General features: G+C 39.3%; 1 protein-coding gene across 4 annotated transcripts in view; it reads left to right on the top strand.

Moving 5' to 3' along the window:
* Nucleotides 1–543: 543 nt before the first annotated feature.
* The window catches only part of LRRC4C (leucine rich repeat containing 4C), a 596,740-nt gene continuing 575,110 nt past the window's right edge, over nt 544–22,173 (top strand). For all 4 annotated transcript variants that reach the window (XM_075838030.1, XM_075838032.1, XM_075838028.1 and 1 more), the window contains exon 1: nt 544–1,295. The gene's annotated coding sequence lies outside the window, so the exon portion shown is untranslated. The remainder of the gene's footprint in view (nt 1,296–22,173) is intronic.

Here is a 22,173-nt window from a genome sequence, read left to right as displayed (position 1 = left end):
TAAGTAATTCCTAGACACATATCATGCATATTTGGCTACAAAATCTGGCAACATTTGGGTTAAAAAAAAAAAAAAGCAAAGTGTGTGAGGAAGAGGGTGCATTAACCCTTTCCTATCACCACTAAACAGTCCTCCATGTAGTCCTCCTTACTGTGCAGTACTTCTCCATAGATCACAGGGCTCTAGAATCTGGCTGCTGTCCATGGTGCTGAAATTGGATTTCCCTATTCTATGCAGCACTGTCACTTACTCATATGATTATGTCACACATCCAGCACCCTAAAGCTTTACCATGCACATATATGAGGTCGTAGTATGAAATGTTAGGGCAATAGTCAAAGACACTTGCATGAAAAGGTTCCATCGACCAGGCTTAGTGTCATTTGTATTCCTAGTGCAACTTCTCTGGCTCCTGTTGGATACATTACAGATGAAATCTATGGGTAGAGAATGGTACCTCTAAAGACTACAGCACATACCTCTCATCGAGCCTCCCTTTTTAGACTCCTAAATGATTTAGCACCTCCTCTGTGTCCCTGCTGAAGCCAATGCCACAGCTGCTGTTGGATTGAAATGCTGCTGAATTCACAGTGAACCAAGAAGCTTCAGATTTTGGGAGCAGAAGACTGAATCTGCAACCGTCTTAAAGACTTCAGACACTGAATTCCCCCCACCCCACCTTTCTCTATCCTTCCAGCTTTATGTAGAGATGCTGAGAGCAGGGGAAATGCAGTAGAATAGGACACAGGCACAGCCAGCAGTCACTAGGGCTGATGGAGAGGTTTGATGTTGCAGCAAAGGAAGCCCTGTTAACCCCGGGCTCTGTAGGGATGACTCCTCCTTGGTGACCCCTCCAATTATTGACTTGGTTCATCTCTGTTGGGCAGAATCTATGTGGGATATACAGGTGCTTGGAAGACTCCTGGATTTGGTATGATTTAAATACAATGCTGGAGGTGGCCATGCCATCTGCAGGAACAAGCCTATGCAACATATTATTCTTTGCAACTCCAATCTGTTAGCCAGGCATTGATCCTGTCCTTGCCACCCTTACCCAGACGACATGCTGCTGCTGTGATTAACCTGCTGGAGTGCTTTTTATTTTCCTTTTTTTTTAATCCCTTAACCTTATACTGCAAGTAGTGGATGAAATAAAGGCAATCCTTAAAATCAATTTACAACTATATATATTTTTATGGCTGTTCCATGTGACTTACAAAACTGATAGAAACATACAGAGTGATGGAAGAGAACGCATTCCCTTAGACAAGGAGGATCAATATCTTGTCAGATGGGTAAGTCATGAATTCTCTTAGCAAATTCCATTTGTATTATTCCTATGGGACGCATGTTCTCTGCTGTTACCATATTTATCAAACTGAAGCACCGGTGGACTTGGGTTTTCCTCTCTGTGGCTACAGTTGGTATTATCTGAGGCTGGGGGTGCAGTTAGGGTTCAGCTCTGGGGTTCCCATAGGTTTGATATTTTTGCAATGTGTATTGTGAATTTTTTTATGCAGAAATATATTACATTTCCAATGTGCACTTGGCTCTGTATGACTCACTGTCCTATACGTCTGAACTAAAGCACAATTTCTTCTAGGAAGATGGAGGATTATTATATTGTCTAGGGTGCTGATTTTAATGTATGCATTTACAAATCCAGTCATCATACAGTTATACATCCTTCCAAATTTCTAACATTTAATTGGCCCCAACCAGAGATGAGCAAAACTTTTTACATTTTTTTTTGCAGCCGTTTCACCAACAAGCTAATTTCCTATCACAAAGCCATAGAAGACAATGGAAGTTGAATTACTTTACTATACATTCCCTTTGCAGCCTACATTGATTTGTATGGGGAAAAAAACATTTCTGTAGTAGGAAATTTGACCATTGGCGAAACCCCATAATTGGCTTTTCTCTAGTCCCAGCATTTTGCACCCAACCAAGTAGTGGCTCCTCGCAGGGTAGTAGTCATATATAATTTGCAATTGGTGAAACTTGTCTGGGGTAAATCTCCTTTCATATCACTTGTGACTTACATAGGTCTTTTAAGTACTAGGTGTCATTACCAGTTGGGAGTGCAGATAGTCAATGGTGGTTTATTACATGGTTTGGAGCAAAAACCTCCAATTTGGCAATGAAAGAGTTCATTAGAAGCCCTGAAATTAATTAATACTGTGCTCCTTAAATGAGAAGCCCGCAGCAGCCTCCCGGTCTATGCTTTGTCAATGCCTTCGCCCCTTCCTGCTCAGTACTTTGTGTAATAAGATGAAGGACATTATTATTCTCTACTCTTCTAGATTCCCATCTAGCCTTCAATGTCTTTTTTGGCTGGGAGACAAGACAGGCTGGAAAACACACACGTCCTACATTAATGTGCCATCTCATTCACTTGTCCTATAATATGACACTACATGGTCTATGATAAGGCCACCATTGCCTGTCTACAAAGAGCAGTGGAATTCATGCTTATATCTTGGCCATTTAATTTAGTTAAGGAGCATTTCATGGTGTCAGCTGCAGAATAGCTCTGGAATGGCCTCCCTGGGCTGCAGTCCTAACACGTTCTGCACTGAGGGTTGAGTGTGTAACAAGACAATATCCATACTAAACAACCCACCACACACAACTGTGTCCTATCACCAGCCTGCTCTGTGCATTGCGCGCCTGCTGATTATTCACCTAGGAAACTGCAACTGCTGCGTTCCCATAAGCACATATCCATTTAACAAGCAGATAGGTGCTCAATAAATAATGGTTTGCTCCATTGCAGTCGTCTTGTGATCCCAGTATGGATGGAAAACTGTGAAAAGACATCGGTTGAGGGGGTGTCGAGGAGCATGCAGCATGGAGCCGCTACTTGTAGCCCTGAGCCATTTCATGTCTATTTGCAGATGCTATGAAGATATACACGGCTTTCCAATAATCTATCTCCAAGATTCTCCCTGTCAACAACAATGAAAAAAAAATATCAAGTTTTGCAGCAGGACTGGTGGTCATTGTGTCGGAGACCTTTATTGTTCTGCTGACTTTGACCCATTACATTGAATTTTCAAATAATGATTGTATATTGTGGTTGGAACATAGATGATTGCCAATATCTATCTATCTATCTATCTATCTATCTATCTATCTATCTATCTATCTATCTATCTATCTATCTATCTATCTATCTATCTATCTATCTATCTATCTATCCCATATCTATCTATCTATCTATCTATCTATCTATCTATCTATCTATCTATCTATCTATCTATCTATCTATCTATCTATCTATCTATCTATCTATCTATCTCATATCTATCTATCTCTCTATCATCTATCTATCTATCTATCTATCTATCTATCTATCTATCTATCTATCTATCTATCTATCTATCTATCTATCTATCTATCTATCTATCTCATATCTATCTATCTATCTATCTATCTATCTATCTATCTATCTATCTATCTATCTATCTATCTATCTATCTATCTATCTATCTATCTATCTATCTATCTATCTATCTATCTATCTATCATATAGTTATGTATACATTGCCTTCTCACATAAATATACTGCATACATACATGCCCATGAATGCATAGTGACTGCTCTTGTTTAGAATGTGTTGGGCACATCTATTGCCTGGCAAAAAAATGAGTGCAGTCACATTAGCTGTGTCTCTTTCTGTCACTGTAAAGTACTGCTTCATGACTGCAGACAGTGGGGGGAACAGTCCTTTACTACACGGTAGAGTGTATAATCCAGCAGTGCATTAGTGTTCCAGAGGTGCGAGCATAATGGTACATACTGCAGAGATAATTGCCGGAGTGTGAAAAATGTGATAATTTTAGGATGCAAGTAATTACCAATTAATATTCTGCTTAATTTTCCTTATTTCCACTCTTTGTCTTATATGTAGCTTTATTTCACTAAATACACATTATTTTACATCACAGTGGAATTATGAATAAGCCAGCTGTCAAATTGTCTATCTATCTATCTATCTATCTATCTATCTATCTATCTATCTATCTATCTATCTATCTATCTATCTATCTATCTATCTATCTATCTATCTATCATCTATCTAAAAATTCACAAAGTAGGCAGCACTCCCTAATAAGTTAAAAACAGAGAGTTTTTATTAGCCCTGGTGCAACATTTCGGCTCCACACATCAGAGCCTTCCTAGAGATTTCCTCAAGCTTGAGGAAGGCTCTAGTGTGTGGAGCCGAAACATTGCACCAGGGCTAAAAATGATGGTTAAGTCCCTGTGGGTGTACCCACCCACTATCACTGGTGCTGCTAGAATGTGGACTGTCTATCTATCTATCTATCTATCTATCTATCTATCTATCTATCTATCTATCTATCATCTATCTATCTATCTATCTATCTATCTATCTATCTATCTATCTATCTATCTATCTATCTATCTATCTATCATCTATCTATCTATCTATCTATCTATCTATCTATCTATCTATCTATCTATCTATCTATCTATCTATCTATCTATCTATCTATCTATCTCATCTATCTATCTATCTATCTATCTCATCTATCTATCTATCTATCTATCTATCTATCTATCTATCTATCTATCTATCTATCTATCTATCTATCTATCTATCTATCATCTATCTATCTATCTATCTATCTATCTATCTATCTATCTATCTATCTATCTATCTATCTATCTATCTATCTATCTATCTATCTATCTATCTATCTATCTATCTATCTATCCCTTTCCATATAACCCACCGGTTGCCTACATAAAGTCCACACAGTTATTTTAGACCAAGTGTATGCTGGCTATAATCTCTTACAACAGTCTTTAGGCTACTAAAGGGACTATGAAATTAACCTGCGTGGTTGACCAGCCTTATATACCATTGAGGCAGCCCATACCACTGCTATAAGGAATCTGGAAAGTTAGTTTATTCCAAGTTGACCTCTTCCCCATCTTAATAAGTGATGAGCATAGGACTGAGGTCTCCATTAGTGCTCTCAATGTTAGAAAACAAAAAAGTGGAAAATGGACAAAGCGATCTTGTCCTGAAAGGTTAGGCGTATGGTGGTGTCAAGCAGTACCTGAAAGCAGCCTCATTTTTGTTGTTGCTATGGCATAATGCGTGATAATATTTTGCAGAATTGCTTTCTATATACAGTAGTTCCATTAAAGTTAAATATCTAAAAAAAAAACTTTCAATCAATGTTATGATGAGATGCATGATGTGGGCAAGCATTAAATATGGGACTTCAATGTTAGGGCTTATCTAGTAGTACATAAGGTAAACTAAGGGGAGAGTCTGGCCGATACGACCATAGAGGGAAGCCAGAAAGAAATGGTTTAACCTAGATAACCATAGTCTTATAAATATATTATAATAGGGAACTAAATAGTTCAATCAAATTGAACTCCTGTTCTGTTCCTGTTTGCCGTGGAATTCCATGGCTGGTTGTAAAAAGTTAGAAAATATTTATAATACAAACATGTTGATAAAAAATATATAACATATATCAGCACAGGTCTGCTGTGTGTAAAAAATGAAGTCTAACAATAGTAAATGAGGCTGAAACTGACATAAATGATCCAATTTGGTCTGTATAGAAGAGATCTGGATTTCCCTATCAATTCCATCAGAATCTCAAGATCGCACTAAATCCAATATTTGCTACAGCACAATTTACACAATGTCATTATCATGAACTGTAATTGGAATAAATTACTCGGTCCAAAGGTAAAAATGCAAAAAAAAAAAGTATGCAGGTCAAACTTTTTCTTGCTTGGGGTGTTCTTCAACCCAGTCTGGAGTAACTAGTACCACTCAAGGAGGTTGTGATAGACATTAACCAGGGGGGACCCGTACTATAGATGACATTCATGATCCATTATATTCACCACCTCATGCAGATCATAATATGTTACAAATTTATGATATAAAGAGTCTCAAAATGTTTGCTTTTCTATGTAAGGAGGTTGTATTCAATAGAAAAAAAACAACTTTTTCCATTTCAGAAACAGTGCCACCCTTGGGCCGTGTTGGTATTGCAGCTCATCCCTATTAAGCTGCAATACCAGACGCAGCCAATTGAGAAGAGTGGCACTGTTTCAAGGAGCAGAAACTTTTTTCTTTCTTTTGCGACCCCTTTATGACTGGGAGCTTCTAACTTTTTGGAATGAACTGATTTTCAAAGCACAGAGTGAACCATCTTACTGCTGATCAGAGAGGGAGAAACACCCTGTAATATAAACCCTTCTTCCTCAATGTGCAATGCCAGAGCAATATAAAAGCAATAAATAAGATTATTTTTTTTTGCTATCCGCAGTTTCAGCCCAACTAGCACCAGAGAGCTGAGCAATGCACAATAAGCAAAGGGTTGAAATATAAAAGCTCTTTATTTTTAATGGTGATTTAGAAGTCAGTGGCAAAGTACGTTGTGTTACAGATGCAGCAGCTATTTGGACAAGATTCAGCTTTAGGTCAGAAAAGCAGCAACTGGCACTGATTAATACTTCATTCTGTGAGTAGTCAACAGGAATATTAAACATTTAATTAGATAGAGGGAATATGATGAGGGACACTGTGCCCTCTGGCGACTTGAGGTGGTATCTAACAAACATGTCAGTGCGGTTACAATGTATCACTGGACTTCGTATAGTTGTGTTTTTCCATATTTGCTATTCAATTATTTCTAGTCATTTATCAATATAGATGCATTAACCTCTTAATAACCGGGCCTGAAAAGGCTTTAATGACCAGCAAAATTTTTCTGTTTTTGCCACCCTGCATTTCAGCAGCCACAAATTTTTTATTTCTTTCATTGACGTGGCTGTATTATGAGGCCTTGTTTTATGCGGGAGAAATAGTGATGTTTTTTTTCACAGTTTGGGGGTACAAATTTTTTTTTTTTTTTACGGCGTGAATATAGGAAAAAGCGATTCTCTGCATAGTTTTTCTTGTTTGTTTTTTATCCCGTTCACGTTTCACACTAAATAATCTGTCAAATTAATTCTTCAGGTTATTACGGCCGTGTAGATACCTAATATGTGTAGGTTTTTTGTTTTTATGTAATGTAGGTGCAATAAAATATATTTTATGCAAAATAATGGCACTTTTTTGGAAAAAATTTTATTCATTTATTTATTTTTTTGTTACCTTTTTTTTAATCCCATTAAGGGATAACTTTATTTATACAATTTTTTTGTTTTTATTTGTAATGTATTGGCATACTCCTGTATGCTAATACATTATACTGTGTCACTTTGACATCACATAGTGCGCCCTAACAGCAGGCAAACTATTTCTTGGTCCCCAGGGCTGACTGCAGAGGGATTCCCTGGTGTTTGATCACATCACCGATTTGATCGCGTTTCCGATGACGAGATCAAAGAGGGGAGTTCCCTTTAATCATGGCACGGTCACGAACGGCGGCGATCAAAGATTTAAACATCTGGGGTTGGAATGTTTTCTGACCCCAGCTGTATTCAGCAGGCTACTCTGAGATCAGGAGCTGTTAGTTACTGCACCTGCTTAGAAGATGAGCGCTCACAGGACGCTCATCAGCCTCTTCTACAGCTACGCCCAAAAAACGTCGCTGTAAACTAAACACTTGCACTGCCTGCCATCAAAAGATGGTGGGCAGTCGTTAAGGTGTAAGCAAATGTGTATGTATCATAGAATGACCCCATGTGGCTACTATGAGACCCATGTAACGGGATAAAAAACTGAGTCATTATAGTGTCAGACCTGCCTAAGGTAGAAAGTGTAATGGCACCAGTGTCGGACTGTGGTTTCTTCGGCTCGCCCTCTACCTACACAGAAAATGTTCATGCCCACTTTTAGTTGCTTCATAATCATTGTACACACCGGACATATCAGCAATGAGGTCTAATTGATTATTTATATATCATGCCATAAGAAATAGATCCAAGTGGTAAGTGGTTTGCTCCAAAGTCCCCTCCATATGCGGTTGTCTTCTGCTGGACCATTGGCGCTCCATGTGTTAGAGTTTGGGTCTACTGGAAAATCTTCTGATAGCCTGGTGTGCCAGTACGACTCTGGTCTTCCTAATAATACTTTTTGCATGAGGTATACTTGCTAGCAAAAGCATCAGATGACGTCATCAAAAAGGTCTAATTTTTTTTTGTGAATAATCCCATAAGAATTAGACCCTTGTGGCAAGTGATTATCTCCAAAGTCAGCAACAATGGGGTTATCTATTGCGGCCTGTTGATGTAGAATGCGAGGTGGTGCTCATTTCAGATGAAAGTCCTATCCCTAAATATTAAGGGTATGTTCACACGATGAGTCAAAAACGTCCGAAAATACAGAGCTGTTTTCAAGGGAAAACAGCTCCTGATTTTCAGACTTTTCTAAGCCCCTCGCGATTTTCGCTGCGTTTTTTATGGCCGTTTTCGGAGCTCTTTTCAATAGAGTCAATGAAAAACGGCTCCAAAAACGTCCCAAGAAGTTACCTGCACTTTTTTCGCATCCATTTTTTTACGCAGCCGTTTTTCAAAAAACGGCCCATCGGAACAGAATGCCGTTTTTCCCCTTGAAATCAATGGGCAAATGTTTGGAGGCGTTCTGCTTCCGATTTTTCAGCCGTTTACGGCCCGAAAAACTGCCGAAAATAGGCTGTGTGAACATACCCTAATTCAACAGCTACACCAGTTCTGCTCATAACCTTAAGACAATATGGCAATTTACCGTACCCATATTGCCATCTCAAAAGTTATGTGGATAATGTCAGCCTCACTGTAGTGACATAGTGTCAGCCATACGTAGTTACCACAATGCCGGTGTCATTGTAGTGTCCATAAGACCAACTTCACTTAGTCCATGCCCTCACAATGCTCATTCCCAATGTAGTACTATGGTTCTGGCAGTAGAACCTCTTCCTCAGTGGATGTGATTACTTTCTGCTGCAGCAGTGACATCACTAAGTCCAGGCAGTGACCTCACGGTAGTCTCAATATGTCCAATGTACTTGAAAGATTATACGCAGGGTCTAGTTTCTTAATTAGAAGGACTTTGATCCGTTCCAATTTTTTTATGCAATACGATGATAAGACAAATCACTGCTCCGTTAAATGGTTAATGAAGTGGCAGGTCGGACTTTTCACATAACACTTTTCTTATTTGCTATGAAAATGAATTCTGTAGAATCCAGTAAATGCCTATAGGTGATGCACCTCATTTTCAGAGTATAATACTGCAGCACAGCGGCTCTCCACTCTTCAGTGATTGGGACATAGCCACTGGCGATCACTTATTTTCTGCGAAGAGCATGTAACAAGTTGTGTTAAGCATAGACCTCTCATTGATTTCAATGCTGTGGATAGTAGAATTGACAAATGACATTATAGTAACACTTGACATATATTATATTTCTTTTTTTATTCCCAGTTCCTCTGCTCCCTGGTATTTACCATAAGACGCAAGTCTGAAACTAGCCACCTATGACCAAGACCAATTACATTGTCACATAAATGGCAAATCCAGGAAGTTTTATAAAAGGGGAGGAGTTACTCATAGCAATGAATGATGTCACTAGTTTCATATTGTGGTTATCTGATTGGTTGACATGGGCAGCACAACATTTTTTTTATTTATAAAATTGTTTTTTTGTTTTATTCTCATTTTATTTATCTTTAATGGGTAGTGAGAATAGTTATGAGAAATTTGTAAAAAAGAAAAAAGTCAAAGGGATATTCATATTTAAAAAAAAAAACATTTCAAGGCCGGGTTCCCACAGGTCGGATACGCTGCGTAAAAACAGCACAACGTATCTGACCTGGAACGCACAGCTCAAGCATGCGGAAAGCAGCGTTTTAAAAAATAAAATAAAAAAGTCGATACTTACCCCCTCCCGCCTCTCTGCGTGCGGTTCGGCCTCCTACGATGATGTTGCAGCCCATGTTATTTTGTATCACTGGGGTCCTTGGAACAAATCAGACCAGGCGCCACATCTGCATTGGGTATTTATGTTCTCTGCTTGGTTATGTGTGTCTTCCAAATTCTTTTATTTCTTCTCAGAAGTTTGGTTCATGGTACCCATTGCCATCTTCTCTCCATTTTTTTCCCATTGGTATGAGATCACCAATGATATCCATGTAAATGAATGGTAAACTCTATTGCATGTAATTTGCACAGAAATCATGGGCAGACCCTCTAATGACCTCATTTTTCCTGGACCGTCCAGCCCATGATAAAACCGGACAGGTTGAAAGCTCATCCTTGGTTGCTTCAGCTTTATAACGTCAAATACCATTACTGAAGAGATCTTTCTATAATAATGTAATGATCTCTGAACTACTGTAGAGGTCACTGGGTGATCATTAGACATTATCAAGTTCCTGGAGCACTAAATCAATGTTTATTTGATCATTAGTGAATGATTTGCTGATTATTGCATTAGTGCAGAATAATCACAGGTTCAATTATTACAGGAGGCTCCGAGCCCACGTGACTCAGGTGGGAAAGACCTTGTACTTACTTGTTTACTGTCTTATTTCAGTTTATACCAGTATCCAATGCTTTGTAATAGCCTATTCCACTGCTTACAATATTCTTTGATTAGGGACATAACATATAATTATTTTTGCTATCAAATGGAGTGAATACAGGACAGTTAATTTATAGTGCTACCTTAAGATCATGGTCTGTTCATTGGCAATAACAACTGGGGTTTCCCATTTCAATGTATTATTTCCTTGAGTTTCCCTCATAATCAGACTTGGGTTCCTTGGGCTCACCATAGAAAATGATACTAAGGACCCACCCTCCATCTATACAGAACATGTGCACGTCCGCTGCTAATTGCATCGTAATCGTCGTTCTTCCCATTGTACACACGGGACATATCATCAATATGGTCTAATAGGGTATTTGTGAATAAAACCCATAAAATATAGACCCTGGTGTCTCTAAATAGGGTCTCCTGTTCAACCTTTGGCACTCATTATTGTAAAGGATCTGCCAGACACAGCTTCTGTGTCGACGCCCAGGGTTAATCAGTCTGCATCTGCTCCTAGGTCTGAAAGAGTGACTCGATCTGCTACCACTCAGGCTGGAGTGGGAGAACCTATCACAGCCTGGCCAGACGGTTCTAGCTCCCGCCCTCGGTCTATGTATACCTTCATTTGATTCTTGTCTTTGCCTGTGATTCTTTCTTGTTTCCTGGCTCTGCTGTTCCAGCTATTACTATTGACCTCAGCTTCTTATTGACCCTGGCTTTACTGACTACGCTCCTGCTCTGCGTTTGGTACCTCGTACACTCCTGGTTTGACTCGGCCCGTTCACTACTCTTGTTGCTCACGGTGTTGCCATGGGCAACTGTCCCTTTTCCCTTAGCTTCTGTGTTCCCTTGTCTGTTGGTTTGTTGGGCACATATTGAGCGTAGGGACGGTCGCCCAGTTGTACCCCGTCGCCTAGGATGGGTCATGCAAGTAGGCAGGGACTGAGTGCCGGGTAGATTAGGGCTCACCTGTCTGTCTCTCTACCCCGTCATTACAATCATTGTGTCATATTTGGGTTCATTGAAGGGCCTTCTGGTACTCTGATGGGTCAGCCCGACCCTGGTTTTCTTAAGAATACTTTTTGCAAGAGGTGAACTTGCTAGCAACATCAATAGGTAACAATCCTGTAAAGATATGATGGTGTCACGTGCTACTGCGGAAGAGATGTTGGCACCCTCTGCATATTGTAGACCAATATGGCCACTGATCCGCAACGTTAGCACTATTTTATTGTATGGGTTATAATATCTCCATAATCATTGCTTTTGTACCAATATGTGTTTATTGGACTGCAAAAATATTTCATATATACCTTGTGTTTATTCTACAGATTTACTGCTGCCAAGACCTCAAAGACTTATTGAAGTATAACCATTTTGAGCAGTCCACGTATAAATTACCTTCTGTCGATACTCAAGACTATTTTTTCTTTCCATTGCTCCATTGCGGCGCTTCTATCCTCTGTAACATAAGCAAAAATCTCCGGACACTGCAGATTTTTGCACCTTGAGTGTTTTTGAAGAGGGGGAGGTGGAGTGTTTTATAAAAAGGTCGTCTTTATGAGAATTTATTATAGTCCAATGCTCAACATTTAAGACTAATTAATCAACAACTGTCTCAGTCTTCCTCAAACACAACTGTAGGTTGAGGTTCTAGTCCTATCCTAAACCTGTTATTTTACCTACACCCTCCCCAAGATCTGTATTGTGCATTATTTCACTTTATCAAGGGCAATTTTGGTTTTGGTAAGACTCCACTTTCGTAAATGAGATACATCTCTTAACCTTTTTCGAGGAGATTCAAGCATTTCCAATTTTGATAAAGACGCTTCTATGTGAGGGTCACGAGGTGCATGGAGAATTTAATGGGCATACAGTTAGCTCTGAATAAACATGGCAAAAATATAATTAAAGCTCCAGTTCCTGGCACATTCTCCTTTCCCCAGTGTTTCTACGAGTCCCTCTCTTTATCAGCTGTCTCAATGTTATACCGCGTAGACTAACAGCAGCAGCTGGGAGACGTGTGTGTAATAATAAATATAATATATGACGATTTTTGTAAACCAATTCATGCTGACATTGCCCAGACCTGGCTAATAATTGCTCTAAAAACAGCTACAACAATTCTACCAAGAATGTGGTCGCCAAAACATTAGGCTGTCCTATTAAAGTAGGGACAGGTGGTAGATTTTGGGTGTGATAGAAAAAATGGTAAACCATATCTATGTATCTGCATATATTAAGGCCATAATACCAATAATAATCCAACAGAACATGAAAATATATATAAAAAATATCCAAATTTGATTCCGGAAATGATCGTCCCAGAAAACCTATAACTTTATTCTCAACATTGACACATGGATTAGATTTGCTGTTTTTATCTACTCCACCCACACAGAGTGATTGACAGTTTTTCTTATATGAGTTTATATACATGCAGAGCTGTCAATCAACTTTAGTGGGTGGAGGAAGCAGGACTTGTAGGCTCTATGTGTGGGTGGGGGAGCAGGACTCACAGGTTTTCTCTATGTGTGAGCGGGGGAGCAGGACTCACAGGCTTTCTCTATGAGTGGGTAAGGGAAGCAGGACTCAAAGGCTTTCTCTATGTGTGGGTGGGGAGCAGGACTCACAGGCTTTCTCTATGTGTGGGTGGGGAGCAGGACTCACAGGCTTTCTCTATGTGTGGGTGGGGAGCAGGACTCACAGGCTTTCTCTATGTGTGGGTGGGGAGCAGGACTCACAGGCTTTCTCTATGTGTGGGTGGGGGGGGGGGACAGGACTCACAGGCTTTCTATATTTTATGAGGAGGGAGAGCAGATCACACCGGTTTTCTCTATTTGTGGGCCGGGCAGCAGGACTCAGAGGCATTTGAAAAGATTTTTACATGAAAATAATCAAGCAATAGTAAACTATAAAACCCTGAGCTCCTCTTCACCTCGACCATATACTGCCCTCACATAGGAGACTTGACAGATATACTTTTAATATTTGAGTTGTCAGAGAGGTCCTTGACAAACTCCAATCAATATTATAAAGGAATGTCACATTTTCTATCCCACCGATATTTGGGTGGTTCCTTACTTTTTCCTTGTATAATAATAATAATAATAATAATAATAATAATAATAATAGTAATAATAATAATAATAATAATAGTAGTAGTAGTAGTAATAATAGTAATAATAATAGTAATAATAATAGTAATAATAATAATAATAATAATAATAATAATAATAGTAATAATAATAGTAGTAATAATAATAATAATAATAGTGGTAATAATAATAGTAATAATAATAGTAATAATAATAGTAGTAATAACAATAATAATATAATAATAATAGTAATAATAATAATAATAATAATAGTAGTAGTAGTAGTAATAATAGTAATAATAATAGTAATAATAATAGTAATAATAATAATAATAATAATAGTAATAATAATAGTAGTAATAATAATAATAATAATAGTGGTAATAATAATAGTAATAATAATAGTAATAATAATAATAGTAATAACAATAATAATAATAATAATAGTAATAATAATAGTAATAGTAATAATAATAGTAATAATAATAATAATAATAATAATAATAATAATAATAATAGTAATAATAATAGTAATAATAATAATATTAATAAGAGTGCATTCTTCCCATGCTGCATGCCTCTAAACTATTAAATATCCTCACTCCATGTTGAGTATTTTTAGCTGCTAATGAGGTCACATTCACCCAAGGGGAAAGCTAAACAGTCACCAAGTCCCACTGGGAACAGGTGCAGGTTCCTAATAAGGAAAGTCTTGTATTTTAGGAAGGATGTGAGAGGGTTTTCTGCGTATATGGGAGCAATAGGAGCTTGTGGATGCCAGGCCATGATGGAATGGAATGTTCTATCTAATAAATTATCTTGAAAACTAATGGTTAATTTCTTGTTATCCAATAAAGTCAAACAGAGTGAATATTAGGTCAAGATCTCGGTATTATCCAATATAACGTGTGCAGGGGCGTTTTATAGATTGAATTGACTTGATTCCTTTTTTTAATCTGTCCCCTAACAATTCTATACATTGCAACACAACCCTAATTGGGATGGACTTATACCATATATTTACAGTGAAGCACAGATAGATGATAGATGTTGGAAATTATTTAATATTTTGTTAATTGGATGTTCCCTTTACATTATATAATATAGATGGATGGATGGATAGATAGATAGATGGATGGATGGATGGATGGATGGATGGATAGATAGATAGATAGATGGATGGATGGATGGATGGATGGATGGATGGATGGATGGATGGATGGATGGATGGATAGATAGATAGATAGATAGATAGATAGATAGATAGATAGATAGATAGATAGATAGATAGATAGATAGAATTTTTTTATTTTGGTAATTATTTGGTAAGCTGACACAGAGGAAAGATCATAATTTCCTACTCAAGAGTTTTTTTTGGACAGAATTTTACAATGTATTTATCACCAAAAAGTAAAGGTACAAATTGAACTCTGCTATATCTGCACATGCTTTGTTCCCGGGTTGTTGAAACTATTATAAGGAGTAAAAATGTGTTCACTTGCCAATGTTTGTCTGTCTCTACTCGTCTCTACTGTCTCTACTTGTCTGTATCATTGCGGTATGTGCGCGGGGTTGGCCTGCGCGAGGCTCCGGTCAGCGGGACGAGAAGAATACGGTGCATCCATCTCCATGTTATTATATTAATGTTTAGTGTCATGTAGAGTTCATGCCATATAGGATTGTAATGCCTGACCCAATGGGGTAATCAGACTGTATGTGGGAGGCGATCACATACTGGACGCTGGCTTAGAAGTGACACTTGGTGGACAGCTTCTTCTGACTGTCCCGTCCTATGTGTATCAAGCAGAATAGCAGAGCTAAATGAGACTAGATATGTACATCTTCTTGTCATGGTAGAGACGGCACATGAGAGAGATGAATGTCAGAAAGTAACAAGACCCAATCTCCCTTTGCAAAATCTGTCAGCGTAGACATTGCCGAAGCACAGCAGCCTGTAATTATGTCATGTCCTGTGATTTCAGAGTCGATCAATTAAAAGCAACGCGCTAATTTTTATTATAATAGATCTGTTCTAATTTACATACAGTATTACGTTACAGGCTAGATCTACTTTCCAACAATTATTTTCTTTTATTTCTTAAATGCATCTACAAAAAAAACTAGAGATGAGAAAATTCATTCGAAACTAAATCAGATTGGGTCCGAATCTCCCAAAAGTTTCAGATTCGGCAAAATCCAAAACTTTTGGAGATTGCGGTGTGCGAATCGGCAAAATGGCTGCAGTGGTCACATGGGGCAAAAACGGAGTCACCTTAGGAGGCCGCCAGGGATGACCAGTAGTGGTCACTTGGGAAAAAACAACGTTATCTCAGGAGGCCGGCAGGTACTTGTCTCTATGGGAAACCAGGGGAGGTGAGTATGGTATTTTTTTTATTTTAGGGGTGGAATCGCAAGTGCCTCGATTGCTTTGCTTCATTTTCTAATGTCTTATAGGACTGAATTCAACATGGATATAGTCATATAAAACATGAGGAAGTTCGACAGGGCAATAGGTGCACTGGAAATTTGCAGTAAATTTATTCTGACCCAATTGAATTCGACAGTTCAATAGAACCGGCCCGGAAACGAATTTGGGGACATTCGCTCATCTCTATAAATATCTTTGCAAATAGTCTTCATTAAAAATGTCCTACCATTTAGTGTCTATAGATGCTATGGAGAGCTATGCGTCTCCATGGTAACAGACCACAAACAAATCCCTTGTAGTCTGATCCTTCAGTCATACAGATGTAGCCGTCTTTATCTTGACTTTATCGCAATAAAGACACAGTGGCAAGAAACTATAACTTGACTTTTTAAAACACTTTCCAATGGCTTTTGTTGTGTGATATCACGTTGCGGAAAGTTAAACTTGGCTACATCTGTACTCCCTTCTATTTGTGCTCTACTTCTTGCTATTATACAACAAATGTATTTCAGGAAGAAGCATGGGCCAAAAAGAAGGAAGTATGATTGCAGGATCAGACTACATATGATTTGTTTGTTGTCTGTTACTATGGATACGCATAGGTCAGCATAGCAGCTATAGAAACACAACAGTAAGAAAGACTATTTTCAAAGTTGCTTCATTTTTCCTTTTACATGCATTGGACAAACAAAAAAAATATTTTCCTTGGAGGTCATACCCTTTAAGCTACACTGGAAGACTCCAGAAAAAAAATGATTAAAACGGTTATGTACGACTCCCTTTACACCCTGCACTAGGTTTAACCCAGTGTATCAGTTTTTCCTGGAGTGTTCCTTTAAGATACAGCCCCATCCAGGGCTATTATACAAATTCTGCTTGTTTTCTGTTAGCGCTTAGGCTGTGCATCTCCCTGCCACCCCTTGCTGATGCAGTGTCTATATAGAACATGCTATGCTATGTTTGTATGATAAAACTCTATATACAAATTGTATTTCCAACCCATCTCCCAAAGAATAAGCCGTCATACTGTCCAGAAAATAAAAAGTTATGGCTCTTGGAATTAATGATGAAAAAAATTGACATAAATTGCTGCATCCAAAAGGTCCGAAATTTGTTGACTATTTTTTTAAGAATCTTTCAGCAGGATGAAAGTAGTCCACCCCTCCCGGGAAACAACTCTTCCTGCTGCGCTCCCTCTGAATAACTCCTGACCAGTTTCCAGGGATCCCTAATTGAGAAACACTGTATTAGGGTATCACACTAGGTTTACATAGGTTTACCATAGAGACAAAGTACCTCTAATTATTTTGCCGACTGTGTCTACCGGCAGAAGTTTGAAAGGGACGTAAAATAACTGTAGGTTGAAATCAGCACAATGTCTAGTACCCTTATAATATACTGTACTATAAAATAATATATTCAGTTTATCCTTTAATTATCAATGATTAAAACACTAAATAGCACCATGGACAACTAAATACACTTTGGACAATCCCTTTTTGTAAAACAGATACCCAAAACACTGCTGGGACCCATAATGATCGTCTGTAATCTGTAGAGGAACCTAGCAGCAAGTGTTCACTTTCCCTGCAGCGCCACCACAGGGGAAATCAAGCATTACATGGTGCCTTGAAATAAATGGGTTGTTTACGTAATTCACAGACATCCTGGGTCCTCCAGAGAGAGAGATAAGAGAGGGTGTCCAGTTTAGAAAACCCATTTTTACACACCCTATTAGGGAATTCTGAGTTAATAGAGTGGGGTCCTCTGTTCAGGATCCTCATCTCTTGGCCTGAGTAGAGAGCGGTTACAGAGAGTGTCTCTTACTCTGGAGGACCTGTCCGGCATTACACAGATAATCCATTGATATAAATGGAAACTATGTAATGCTTCATTTCTCCTGTGGTGGCACTGCAGGGAATTTAAACATTTACTGTCTGGTTTCCCCACAAAATACAGCTGATCGCTGGAGATCCCAGCAGGGGGACCATTTGTGATCAGCTACAATTGGCAAGTGATCCTTCTAACAAGTAGGGATTGTCCAAAGTGGACAACTCCTTTAAGCTCTAAAGATGTGAGACCCCCTCTATTACCTCAGAATGGCCTAAGAGGGTTTGTATAAAAGAAGTTTTCTAACCCAGGGACCTCATTTAACCATTTAGATGCTTTTGCTGTGCTGAGTTTAGGGATTATTCAGCTTGTGTTTGGAGAAACATGCTTTCATTGGAAGCCTTGGCTGTGTCTCTTGCTGTGATTCTTCTCCTTGCACAATTATGCCGACTGTTTGCTTTTTGTCCTCTTTATATGTTTTCTTTAGCAGAACATTTCCCCGTGCACAAAGGGGGCTTTTAATGCATCAATTGAAAGTCGCTCCACTTTCCTTCTCTCTAGTTGGCGGTGGAACAATGTAATTTGGCTGGCAGAACAATTGGAAGCATCACCTGCTGTCTCGCTGTATCGCTGTGTCTGTAGACACAGCCTTTAATTCAGGATCACAAACAGCTGCTGGTTTTATTTATTCTAAACATTCATCAGGTGTTATGTTATAGCAGGAGGCGGCATCGAGCAGGTTAGACGCCATGATTCCCAGCGCCCGCTTCCCTGGTGGGTCAGAGGGCACTTTCAGAGCTTGTGACTTTTACTGCCCTGTTATTCCCGGCTCGAGGATGAAGATCAGAGTTCTGGCAAAGGACACGTGTTTTTGCAGTTAAAAATATTTACATCTTTATTTGATGGGAGCTTAAGGGACTCGTTTTTGGGAGCTGGTGATTTCTTTTCATCTGTTTCACTAACAATATACTGTAGAATGGGATTATTTTCACCATGAGGGTAGTCAGACTGCGCAATACAAAGCCAACAAAGGCAGCAAAAGCAACAATTTGTGTTGCTTTTTTTTCCCCGATTATGTCAATTTTTGGAAAATTGGTAACGGTAGAAAACCAAGGCACTGGATTCCAAGTTCTCTTTATTACATAACATCGATGGTAAAAATATATATGGGCCCAATACTCTCCAACAGCCCATGGTAGATCACCTCTCTCATGTCCGGCAAATAAGTAAATCTCATTGGTGGATTGCAATCCACTAGTAATTATGAGCCATGAAATTCATTAGCACTATTCCTCACATGTAAACTAACGGAGATTAGGTAAGATTATTTGATTTTTTTTTAGGGTGGCATTGGGCACCCTTACCTATTGGGTTCTTGTGCAGTGGTCTGTCCCTGCATGTAGGCCACAGGTGATGCTACGGCCATGGGGTCTTTTAAAGATATACAAAAGGGAGAATTGGGGGACAACCAATAATACCAGCATTATAGATCCTACAGGGATGAAGAAATTGAATTGGCATTGGTTGAACCAGGCAATTTTGGAGTCTGAAGAAAATGCTTGACAAAACCTATTTGGAGATGTAATGGAGGCCATGTTGGTTATTCCTGGTCAATGACCCCTCAATGATTTGTGGAGTTGTTTTTTGTTAAAATATATGCCTTGAAGAAGTAATGGTATACTGTAAGTATCAAATTAAATATGGTAGTGAATCTAAATTCTTACACATACGAAGCACCAACCTGGCTCCTCTGTCCTCTTCACTTCTCTCCAAATACCATCACAAACGTAACATTCCCTATGCCTCCAAATTTCTCCACTTTATTTATCAGGTCTTCACCCTCTTGACTCCAAGCATCTCCCATGCCCCTCCTTAAAAGAGGTCTTTCGACATTCTCCTAGTATTCAAGTTTTCCAAGTCAACCACAAACTCAACCTAACTCAAACTAAACCAAAAACCACACATCTAATGGGTCCTTAAAAACCTACACTTCAATTAGTAACATGGTACTATTAGTTCCACCAAGGACACAGCTATAGGAGGAGTAGAAATACTACTAGGACCTGTTGCATGAGGAGTTCCCAAGTCACACGACCATCATGTCATGTACAGACTGGGTTGTCTAAGCACATCCAGACATAGAAACTTTCATCAGGACACCAAGCTACGACTCTGACCCCAAAAGTTCTGGAAACCCTCAAACATCTATAAGATTCATAAGGGGGATGTCCACTTTTCTTTATTAGGACATGTGGAAGTAATAAAATAGGTAGCTCGATCAGTATAACCTCTTGTAGTCAGAGCAAAGAGCCAATATAAGGTGTGGCTCTTGCTCTTTAGGACCTCTGATATCTGTGCCTTACAAGGGGACCCACTAATTTAAAAGGGCATTGTGCAATCCTTTACTTACCATTTAGCATGGCTACAGTGAAATTGTGTGCTCACCAAGCAGTTTTCTGACAATGAACTGTAAAGGTCCCAAGCTGAAGGACCCCTTTGAAATTAACTACTCGCTGAGGCACTTGCTAAACGCAAAGGGTTTGTCCAAAGTATTAATTGACTAATTACTTTTACTGTTATTGTCACGACTGTGGGGTATGTGGACCCACCAGGCCGCTCCGGCGTAGCGGAGAAGCAGCTGGCCAAACAACAACAGTCAATAACAGTCTCTCGGATAGGAGTACCTAGGTAGATGATCAGGCCGATACTCGAAGTAGCAGACACGTGGTGAAGCAGGCACTGATGATGCTTGGCGTAGCAGATGACACCGGACGTGACCGATGACACCAGATGTGGCAGATGACACCAGACATGACAGCTGGCACTACACGTGGCAGATGAGGCACACATGACTCCAACAATAGGCTTAGGTTCAGGAACAAACACAGAAACAGGAGACAGGGTACGGGAACACTGGGAGCCGGATACAAGGGACCATTTGCATAGACGAACACAGGAAGACTAACAACACTCAGGCAAGAAGAGGAAGGTCAGAGCCCTTTTTAATATCCAGGGTACTGGGTTGATTGGTAAACTTTAGACAGGTGTGCCAGCGCGGCCCTTTAAGGCCGGGAGTGAGCGCGTGCACCCTACAGGACACAGGAGAGCACTACAGCCATGTGTGTTGACGTTTCTGAGGAGGGAGACGCCGACATGAAGATGCAGTAAGTGTGACGTGTCGGAGGTCAGCGAACGCGGGCATAACAATTATTATATATTAGGGCACTAGGTGTTTCAAATGGAATGGGAGTGGTCTTCCTGATATTGATTCATCCTGTATATATACAATATAATGCTGTAATATAATCCATGCCCATGTCTACAAAACTTTGCACGACCCAAAAAAAAATTAGAGCCTTGTTGAAAATTTTCTGTTAAAAACAAATTATGTGACTTGAACGGTATCTCCGATCCATTGTATACCTTCCAAATGAACCCCATCTCAAGTTTATAGGGACCCATCCGAGCTCCGTGGACCTAGACTTATCCCACACCACAATCTTCACTAACAGAGGATCTAGCACAGAAGGCTACTTAGAATTGCATTCCCCTTTACTGAATGTGGCCTCCTGATCCCAACGAGATGGATTAGCTTACCAGACCTTTGAAAAGCCATCAGCGCTCAACAGCGAGCCGGGGCTTAAATCTATGTGGCCATTTGTTTCAAGGTGCATGCAAAGATAAATTCCCTAGAGCAGGAGTCAAGGATGCTGTATGGATTTGCCTGATGGGTCGTGAATACCAAGCCTATTTCAAACTTCTCTTCTGTTCCAGTGAAATAAAAATCATTTCTTTCAACGTACGAAGCCGTGTGTAGAGCAGAATTTACAGGTGCAATGAAGCACTGCCCGGGAGAGCTTTTCTTGTGCTTGATTCCAAAGATGATGTACAATCTCAGCCACCCGGTCTAATGTTCCCAGTCACATCATATAGCAATCCACCCGTATACTGTAATCATCTTGTACATATTATACAATAACGCTGCAGTCTGTAACTAGCTTAAAAATGCCCTATAAAATCCCTTTCAACAATCTAATTCTTACTACATAAAAGTTACTATTAATATTTTATTGGGCGTCCTCTATCTTAAACCCTTGCTCGTCATGCAGCAGTGCCATTAACAGAGTCCGCAAGGTTCCTTCACGTTTTTTTTAAAGAGTATAAGTAAGAAAGTCCCCTTTAAATTAAGACATTTATAAGCTAGTGCCATATCCCTGACCATATTGGTTACTACCTAACAATAAAATGGTTGTCTCATCAAGACGACCCTTTCTCTAAAAACAGCCTCCC

Source organism: Rhinoderma darwinii, chromosome 9 (assembly GCF_050947455.1).
Source record: "Rhinoderma darwinii isolate aRhiDar2 chromosome 9, aRhiDar2.hap1, whole genome shotgun sequence".
In the NCBI taxonomy this organism is placed as follows: Eukaryota; Metazoa; Chordata; class Amphibia; order Anura; family Rhinodermatidae; genus Rhinoderma; species Rhinoderma darwinii.
The sequence above is the reverse complement of the archived record's forward strand: the minus strand, read 5'-3'. Positions and strand labels throughout refer to the sequence as shown.